The 10,137-nt window shown below is 44.9% G+C and overlaps 1 long non-coding RNA gene across 1 annotated transcript in view; it reads right to left on the bottom strand.

The window, feature by feature from the left end:
- Nucleotides 1–6,434: 6,434 nt before the first annotated feature.
- Nucleotides 6,435–10,137, bottom strand: part of LOC142683562 (uncharacterized) — a 32,540-nt gene continuing 28,837 nt past the window's right edge. Inside the window, exon 5 of the long non-coding RNA XR_012853970.1 lies at nucleotides 6,435–6,541. This is a non-coding gene — a long non-coding RNA (uncharacterized LOC142683562). The remainder of the gene's footprint in view (nucleotides 6,542–10,137) is intronic.

Below are 10,137 nucleotides of genomic sequence, written 5' to 3'. Positions count from 1 at the left end.
AGCAGGGCCGTATTTACAACTCACGCTGCCCTAGGAACTAAGCCTGAATATACCCCCATATACCCGTTAGTGACCGCCAATACGCCTTTTAACGGCGGCCACTAACGGGCTTTATTCTGATGCATATGCCTTTTTACGGCGCTGCATCAGGATAAAGTAAACAGAGCAGGGAGCGTCAAATCTCCCTGCTCTCAGCTGCCAGAGGTAGCTGAGGGCTGGGGGCGTCCCTGCTCTGCCGGGTGAGATCGATATTAGTATCGATCTCACCCGTTTAACCCCTCCGATGCGGTGCACAATAGTGTGCACCGCATCTGAGTGGTTTTGGAGAGAGGGAGGGAGCTCCCTCTCTCTCCCACCGACACCCGGCGATACGATCGCCGAGTGTCTGTGTCTCTAATGGCAGCCGGGGGCCTAATAAAGGCCCCCAGGTCTGCCTGGAGCGAATGCCTGCTAGATCATGCCGGAGGCATGACCTAGCAGATACCTGTCCGTTTTAAACGGACAGGAAGTAGTACACTGCAATACAAAAGTATTGCAGTGTATTATAATAGCGATCGGAGAATCGCATATTAAAGTCCCCTAGTGGGACTAGTAAAAAAGTTAAAAAAAAGTTTTATAAAGTAAATTAAAAAAAAAGTGTGAAAAAAAATGAAAAACCCAGCTTTTCCCCTTACAAAATGCTTTACTGTTAAAAAACCAAAATAAAGTTACAAAGTTACACATATTTGGTATCGCCGCGTCCGTAACGACCCCGACTATAAATCTATTACATTATTTAACCCGCACGGTGAACGCCGTAAAAAATGTAATAAAAAACTATGGAAAAATTGCTGTTTTCTGTGAATCCTGACTTTAAAAAAAATTGATAAAAAGTGATCCAAAAGTCGCATCTACTCCAAAATGGTACCAATAAAAGCTACAAGTCTTCCCGCAAAAAAAAAGCCCTCATACAACCGCATCGGCGAAAAAATAAAAACGTTACGGCTCTTCAAATATGGAGACACAAAAACAAATAATTTTGAAAAAAAAGCGTTTTTACTGTGTAAAAGTAGTAAAACATACAAAAACGATACAAATTTGGTATCGTTGCAATCGTAACAACCCGCTGAATAAAGTTACTGTGTTATTTATATCACACGGTAAACGGCGTAGATTTAAGACGTGAAAAAGAGTGGCGAAATTTCAGGTTTTTTTCTATTCCCCCCCAAAAAAAAGTTTATAAAAGTTAATCAATAAATAATATGTCCCCCAAAATGGTGCTATTAAAAAATACAACTTGTCCCGCAGAAAACAAGACCTTATACAGCCATGTCGACGCAAAAATAAAAAGGTTATAGGTCTTGGAATGCGACGATGGAAAAACGTAAAAAATGGAATGGTCATTAAGGTTTAAAATAGGCCGGTCATTAAGGGGTTAAAGGCCTATTTAGTTTAGCCAATTATCATCATGATTCGCCAGTTTCTGACCAATTATAATGATATTTGGTCAGTGTTAGCAAAGGGGAAGATCAATGATAAAAACTTTGCTTATCGTTAATCTCTAATGAGAAAAAAAAAGGGTAGTACACCCGGCCGTAGTCATAGCGATGCGTATTCTGTTCTGAGCGTAGCCCGGCCTCCAGGGATGACGATGCATCCCATGTGACAGCTGTAGCCAATCAAAGGCTGCAGCGGTCACATGGACGACAGCGTCATCGCAGGAGGCGGGGCTACGCTCAGAGAGAGAGGGACTACGGCTGGGAGTATTAGCTTTTTTTAAAATTTATTTCTGCATTCTTTCCGCCCAAAAAACGACACCAAAATTTGGTGCTGTTTTTCAGGTGAAATTCCCTGCGGTTCTTAGGACGTATACACTGTGTTGTTTTACGTATCCGCCCTGTGTGTTCCTACCCTTACAATAAAGTTGCTCTCCCCACAAATATTATGTCTAATGGCTTATTCAGACGAACGGGAATTACGTCCGTGCAATGAGTCCGCTGCGTAAATGTCACATGTCCGTTCTTTGAGCGTTTTTTGCGCATCATGCACCCATTGAAGTCAATGGGTGCGTGAAAACCACGCATGCCACACGGAAGCACTTCCATGCGAACAGCGTGATTCGCGCAACAGCTGTGAAAAGGATGAATGAAAACAGAAAAGCACCACGTGCTTTTCTGTTTACAAACATCCAAATGGAGTGTCATAATGATGGCGGCTGCGCAAAAAGCACACAGCCGCGCATCATACAGGACTGACACACGCAGCTGTCAAATGCATTTTGCGCAGGCAAAACGCCGCGTTTTTTGCGTGCGCAAAAGGCACACGCTCGTGTGAATCCAGCCTAAGGGTAAGGCCACACAGAGTGTCGCAACGCAGCTAACAACCACGCCGGCACCATGTTTAGTGCAGCTGTCAAACAGCCTGTTAATGGCCGCACGTATTCCGGTTACACGCTCATGCGCACTGCCGCATTCATTCTCTATGGGAGCGCCGGAGATAGCCGAGTGCAGTGTTCTGCTTTTTCCGGCGCTCCCATAGAGAATGAACAGGGAGTAAGCTGTTGTAATTTGCAAAATCGTGCGGCCATAAAGGGTGTATTAATTCATTTACGATTCACGATTTTGCAGATAAAGGGACGGTTTACCCGCGTTAACGTGCGGCCATGAATGAATACACCCTTTATGGCCGCACGATTTTGCAAATTACAATAACTTACCTCCTATTCATTCTCTATGGGAGCGCCGGAAAAAGCAGAACACTGCACTCGGCTATCTCCGGCGCTCCCATAGAGAATGAATGGAGCGGCAGTCACTGGGGCAGCAGCACAGAAGGAAGGAGATGGTGAGGTGCTGATTGTGTGTGACACTGCAATACAGGCTGTGCCGATTGGTGGAGCAGACAGAAGCACCTGCTGCTCCTCCAATCAGCGCTCACTTCACGCAGCAGTGCAGAGGGAGGAACATTTCTCCTCTCTTCTGCTCGTACCCACTGGCGCCCCCCTTACAGCATGGCGGCCGGCGCCCTGTGCGACCGCACGTGTCGCACATAGCTAAGGCCGGCCATGTACATACCACAACCAGAGATGTAACTAGACTTTCTTTCACCCAGGCAAAAGCTTCATTGTGCCACTCCCCTGATAAAATGTAAAGGGGTGTTCTTTTGGGGAGGATTTACAGGATAGATAGATAGATATATAAAAGCAAACAGTAAAACCTCCCCAGAAGACCATCCTATACACACACACACACACACACACACACACACACACACACACACACACACACACACACTAATGCAGAGTTACACTTAAATAATGTGTTAAAATGGGTTCCCATTTACAGAGGCAGGATTACAGTTACAATTTGGATTGACAGTAACACATCAATTGTGGTGCTGTATATCGCACACATAAATAGTGCGCTATACAGTACACATAAATAGTACCACTATACCAATAAACCCCCAAATTAAGACCCCTAACCAAACCCCAAAATGAATCCATACCTCAGAACAGACCCCAAAATTAATTCAGACCCAGAACAGACCCAAAAATAAATCCTTTCCTCCGAATAGACTCCTCAATTGATTCAGACCCCAGACCTTACCCCTAAATTAATTCTGACCCAGACCCAAGACTTTATTTCAGACCCCAGACCATATACTTACCCTCCTTGCTCCTGGCTCTTTTCAGCTCTGAGCGCCTGTGGATTAGTTCTTAACACCATCCAGCATCAGGAAGTTGTGTGCACCGCTGATTAATCTAATATATCTTACTTTATTGTTTTTAAATATGGAGTGGGCCCACTTCACAATCCACACTTTGGGCAAGCACTCCAGTAGCCTCCCTAGCTATTCCCATGCCACAACTGCTGCATACATCAAGTGTAAAATGAAACGTATACAAATGTCTACTAATGTGCCCCTAGCTTTCTAAGGCGCAAACCTATGTCAAAAGGGTGTTCTGGAGATATAAATATATATATATATATATATATATATATATATATATATATGTATTTAGCAAAATCCAAGATACAAGACAGCACTCCAAACTCAGTGAAAAAATAGGATCACTTTAATCAGCCCTTGCGATGTTTCAGCCCTACTCCATGGGGCCTTTCTCAAGCAATACATCTCAGTGAACAGTGCACATATAAATACATAATTTACCAAAATACATAATAGAGCAATACAAAATACAATATTGCATGGTTCTCTGATTCAAATACACAGTGTACAGTAAAAAAATCTCCAATGTGTTAAACAGGATCTGATAATCACTTTATGCAAAAATTATTAGGAGGGCATATCGCCCATACTGTATAAAAAATGCCTAAATATGATCGAATTGGGTAAGTGCCAATAAGTAAAGTGCAGGTGTGCAAAATTAGAAACTTTTAATCATTCATATTGGGCTCACCAACCGGCGGATCCCCTCACTTCCTCCATGTTGTTTCGGTTTCTCGGCGTCTTCCGAGAGTGACTGCGCATGCGCTAGACCTAATGCATCGCGCAGGACTGCTCCTACCCGTCAATTCCAAAATGAATCATGACACGCACTGGTAAGTGGAACGCATCTCGCGCATGCTCTGATGAACTAATCTCATTCATGATAATTTCACTGAAAAATTAACCCTATATTGTACTGCTTCTACTCTCCCTCACTAGTGGTTATAATGGCCCCTTTGGGATGACATATGCACGGTCTGTGGTAAACGGATCTGGCATTGTGCCATGCCCTACTAAGGGTGAAGTGTCCCCATTCCATGGGGTTTGTCACCTCTCTTTGGGCCTTAAACTAACCCAGAGGGTAGAGGCTTTATATCTTTGCTTTTTAGAAAAATAATTGACTCAAATTGTGTTGTTCCCGAGTTTGACTTATAGGGTTAATTTTTCAGTCGTACAGTGCCTAAATAGTGAAGGAATTCATCATAAATTCCCCGGCGGTTCAAGGTAGTAAAGGTTTACATAGTCCACGCTCATGTTGTAAGGAATTAGTCCTTTGGGAGCACCCTAGTAAAAGTGCGCTGGGCATTAGACTAAGTTGTCACACCCAAAGACCAGCACTGGAGGACATACTGGTCTTGAACAGGGGCCCTCTACTTTCTATATCCACCTCAGTCTTCAGCTTTGATTTTCTTGATCTGTAGGAATATTTGTGTAAAATAAACTGCTATGGAAAAGATTGGATTTTTATTTCTATTATCGCAAACAGAAGTGAACCTGATACATGATGCTATTTGATTTGTGGTGGGATACAGTAAATATATGTTGTCTTGATATTAAAAAAAAAATTCTTACTGCTGTCCCTTATCCCAGCTACAATAGCTCTATTACAGCCACAAGTCCCACAATGCCAGCCACATTATCCTTAATGCCCCCTTAGCCGTCCCACAATGCCAGCCACATTATCCTTAATGCCCCCTAAGCCATTCGGAAAAAAAAACCATGACAACCACAATTCACTTATTGCCTCTTAAGAGAACCATAATGCCCCAAGACAAACAAAATGATTTCATGACAACTACCACTTTCCCAAACATAATGCCCATTTTAATACACATCTCCAACTAAGTCACAATGCCATCTAATGACAGCAACAATGCCTTCAATGCTAATTACAATTCCGCGAGGACAGTTACAATGTCCACATGACACCGGCTATATGTCTTATCCAAATAGCCAAATACCAGCCACAATGGCTCCCATTCATGCAACAATGCACTCATGAGAGCCACTATGCCACATGACATCCACAATGTCCCTTATCCCAGCCACAATATCTCTATTACAGCCACAAGTCCCTCAATGACAGCCAAATTACTCTCCATGCCCTCTTAGCCATTCGGAATACAACCATGGCAACCACAATTCACTTATTGCCTTTTAATAATGCCCCAAGACAAACAAAATGCTCTAATGACAACTACCACATTCCCAAACACAATGCCCATTTTAATACCACATCTCCAACTAAGTCACAATGCCCTCATTGTTCACTTTACCAGTCACAATCCCAACACAAATATCACAATGCCTCCAAAAAAGTCACAATGTCCTCATGACAGCCACACTATCCCTAATTCCCAGTCACGATGTTACCATAAAAGCCACAATGTCCTCTGACAACAACAATCACGGAATGCATCGTATTACAGCAACAATGTCTTCAATGCTAATTACAATTCCGCGAGGACAGACCCTATGCCCTCAATTCTTCCTATGCCAGCCACAATACCCTCCATACCAGCCAAAAATTTCCCATTGGGGAAGTGTAGATGGTGATGAATATGTATGTTGGAATGTAAATGCAGTACACCCATGTGTAGAACACAAAGGCACTTACAATGCCCTTAAATATCTATAGCCAATATATGTACTACTAGACATATATCCTTATATACCGGGAAGGTATTACCACACCTCTGAAAGTCCAGAGCTAGAAACTAGCCTGATAATTATCAGTAATTAATAATAATATTAATTACCAGTCATTTGATTCCTCTATTGCCGCTGTCTGGAGGATTCCATATCTTGCTTCCCTTCACTTTCAAATAGACACCTAGAAAAAAAAATCAAGAAAGAGGTGTGACAATACATTCCTGGTATATGCTATAGATGTATTGGAAACAGTAAAGAGATTTTAGTGTGCCTAGTTTCTAATGAAACCCCCAAATATTTTAAGGGCCAATTAAACCCTTTCTGTGATACATTCTGAGGAGCCAAATTAGAGATCCAACCTCAAGTCTTCCTATCCAAGAGTATGCACAAACCACCCCATCTTGACTAGAAGCTATAAGTAGGATATAATCAACTCTGATCACAACCCCAAAATTAGTCACCAATCACATCAAAGATCAGATGTCTAGAAGAAATAGCACTCTCCTCCACATCTGTATAAAACAGAAAACCATTCTACAATCTATTCAGTGGACCATTTACAACTCATATATGACATGGGCCTAAATGTGACCTAGAGAGGACACAATATAGCTATTATCAGTCAATCATGAAGAATATCACAAATTCAACAAAGACCTCACATGCGCCAGGTTAAGACACAAAGTGATATCACTAGTAGCGAAAATAGCTAGATGCTGACTTGCAACTTGTGGCCAAATAACTAGAGAGGCAAAGAAAATTAGACACATCAACTATACTGTGCCACTCATAGTAAAAAAAGAAACATCGTCCACGCAAACCCTAAATCAAAAAGCCACGACAGTCACAATTTTCCAATGACAGCCAAAATGCACCTATGACAGCTACATTGTCCCACCACATCTAAATGGCTCCAATGACAGCCACAAAGTCCTCAGTGCCAGCCACATTTCCGCCACATAACAACCACAAAGTCATCAATGCCCCCTATGCAAGTCACCATGCCGTCAATACCTGCTAAGCCAACCAAAATTCCCACATGACGATCGTAGTGCCTGCCGTGCCAGCTACAAGACCTTAAAAAAAGCCACAATGCTTTTCAGGTTAGCCACAATGCACTCACAACACCCACAATCAGGGCCGCCATCAGGGGGGTATTAGGGGTAGTGGTGTGAGGGGCCCGGCCAAACCTAATTGAAAGGGGGGCCCGGCAACTGCCTCGACATTCTTTTGGTAGGAAAAAACGGGCCCCTGCAATGGGGCCCGTTTTTTTCACCAAAAGAATGTCGAGAGCTGCTGCTGCTGCTGCTGCTGCTGCTGCGGGCCCCCTCCCCTCGTCATGGGGGGCCGTCAAACCGTCCGCCCGAGCGCGCGCACCCGATCGCGCGCACAATGAAACTCCCGCGCGTGCGCACTCGCGAGCGCGCATCCACGAACGGCCGCACTGGAGACCGCCCGCGCGCGCACCCGCGATCGGCCGCGGACACACATGGACAAAACTTACCTGGAGCCTGGCTGGAGGTGAAGGACTGGACGTCTGGACCGAAGACCTCCCCTGGAAGACATCGCCGGAAGAGGACTGGAGTGGGAGCAGCTCTTCTGACACAGTGAGTAAATTATCTCAAAGTGTTGTTTATGTATGGCCCTGTTCACACAGTATTTTGCAGGCAAAAAAAAATCTGCCTCAAAATTCCTTAAAGAATTTTGAGGCAGATGTTGACCTGCCCACACTATCTTGCCGCGTTTTTTTGCTGCGTTTTTTGCTCGCGGCGATTGAGGACAGCAGACAAAAAACGCAGCGAAAAATGCATTTTCTGCCTCCCATTGATTTAGATGGGAGGTCAGAGGCGGAACCGCGGCAAGAAAGGACGTGCTGCTTTTTCTTTTTTCCGCGACTGGCTCCCATTGATTTCAGATTAAATCAATGGGAGGCGGTTTTGGAAGTTGTTTGGTGCTGATTCTGACGCCGTGTCCGAGTCAATATCAAGGCCCAAAAACTCTGCGAACTGGGCCTTATTGTTAGGGCTTATTCAGACGAGCGTGTAATACGTCCGTGCAACGTGTGTGATTTTCACGCGCCTCGCATGGACCTATGTTACTCTATGGTGCCGTGCGGACTGTCAGTGATTTTCACGCAGCGTGTGTCCGTGTGTCCGCTGCGTAAAACTCACGACATGTCCTATATTGGTGCATTGTTCGCGCATCACGCACCCATTGAAGTCAATGGGTGCGTGAAAATCCCGCCCAGCACTTCCGCAGCCGTATAAACTATGAATGAAATTAGAAAAGCACCGCGTGCTACAAACATACAAACAGAGTGTCATAATGATGGCGGCTGCGCGAAAATCACGCAGCCGCGCATCATACGCTGCTGACACACGGAGCTGTTATGGACCTTTTGCATGCGCAAAACGCCACGTTTTTTGCGCGTGCAAAAAGCACACGCTCGTGTGAATCCGGCCTTAGGGTAGGAACACACTAGGCATGAACGCTGCGGATTTTATGCAACACATTTTATTGTGGATAATCCGCAGCGTATTACAGTCGCAGCAGAGTGGATGAGATATGAACAAATCTCATCCACACGCTGCAAAAAAAATGGACCTGCAGTGTGACTTTTTGGCTTTTTAAGTCGCATGTCAATGTATTCTGTGGAATCGCCGCTCGTCTGTTGCGGAAATGCTGCGGTTCTGCCGCAAAAATCACACAAGAGAAGAAAAAAAAGGTACTTTTTTAAATTGAAAAAGTTTAGACTTGCCCCGGCCGTAGTTCTGGTGACGCGATCCTCTATTCTTAGCGTAGCCCGGCCTCCTGTCATGACGTTTCATCCCATGTGACTGATGCAGCGGTAACATGGTCTACAGCGTCATCCCAGGAGGCGGGGCTACGTTCAGAAGAAAGAGATGCGTCACCAGGACTACGGCCGGGGCAAGTCTAAACTTTTTTTCCCTGCAGGATTCCCGCAGCGGACACGCCTCACGAAACCTGCGCCACTATTTGGTGCGGTTTTGCTGGCAGAATTCCCTGTGGCCTCCGGGGCAGATAAGCTGTGTAGTTTTACTCAGCATATCCGCCTAGTGTGTCCCTTATGATGTCGCTCCTGGAGCTGCTGCCGCTCTCTAAATAGGCCGTTGGTTCAGTAGAATTTGGAATTATTTTTTTTTGTGAACCAGCTTAAAAAAATACAAAACTTTTGTGTTAGGGCCTGTTCACATCACTGTTCGCTTCCGCTCCGGGGTTCCGTCTGAGGTTTCTGTCGGGTGAACCCCGCAACGGAAAGTGAAAGTGATAACATGATAGCACAGCTTCCGTTTCCATCACCATTAGCGCAGTCGACTGCGCTATTCCGTCCGAAAACCAGCCGGAATGGTGACGAACCACCGCTCCGGGGTTCCGTCTGAGGTTTCTGTCGGGTGAACCCCGCAACGGAAAGTGAAAGTGACAGCACAGCTTCCGTTTCAGTCACCATTGATCTCAATGGTGACGGAAACATCGCTAATGGTTTCCGTTCGTCACCATTCCGGCTGGTTTTCGGACGGAATTAATAGCGCAGTCGACTGCGCTAATGGTGATGGAAACGGAAGCTGTGCTATCACTTTCACTTTCCGTTGCGGGGTTCACCCGACAGAAACCTCAGAAGGAACCCCGGAGCGGAAGCGAACAGTGATGTGAACAGGCCCTAACACAAAAGTTTTGTATTTTTTTAAGCTGGTTCACAAAAAAAAATAATTCCAAATTCTACTGGACCAACTGCCTATTTAGAGAGCGGCAGCAGCT

Source organism: Rhinoderma darwinii (genome assembly GCF_050947455.1).
Source record: "Rhinoderma darwinii isolate aRhiDar2 chromosome 3 unlocalized genomic scaffold, aRhiDar2.hap1 SUPER_3_unloc_7, whole genome shotgun sequence".
In the NCBI taxonomy this organism is placed as follows: domain Eukaryota; kingdom Metazoa; phylum Chordata; class Amphibia; order Anura; family Rhinodermatidae; genus Rhinoderma; species Rhinoderma darwinii.
Note: the sequence above shows the minus strand (reverse complement) of the source record. Positions and strands in the feature narration are given on the sequence as shown.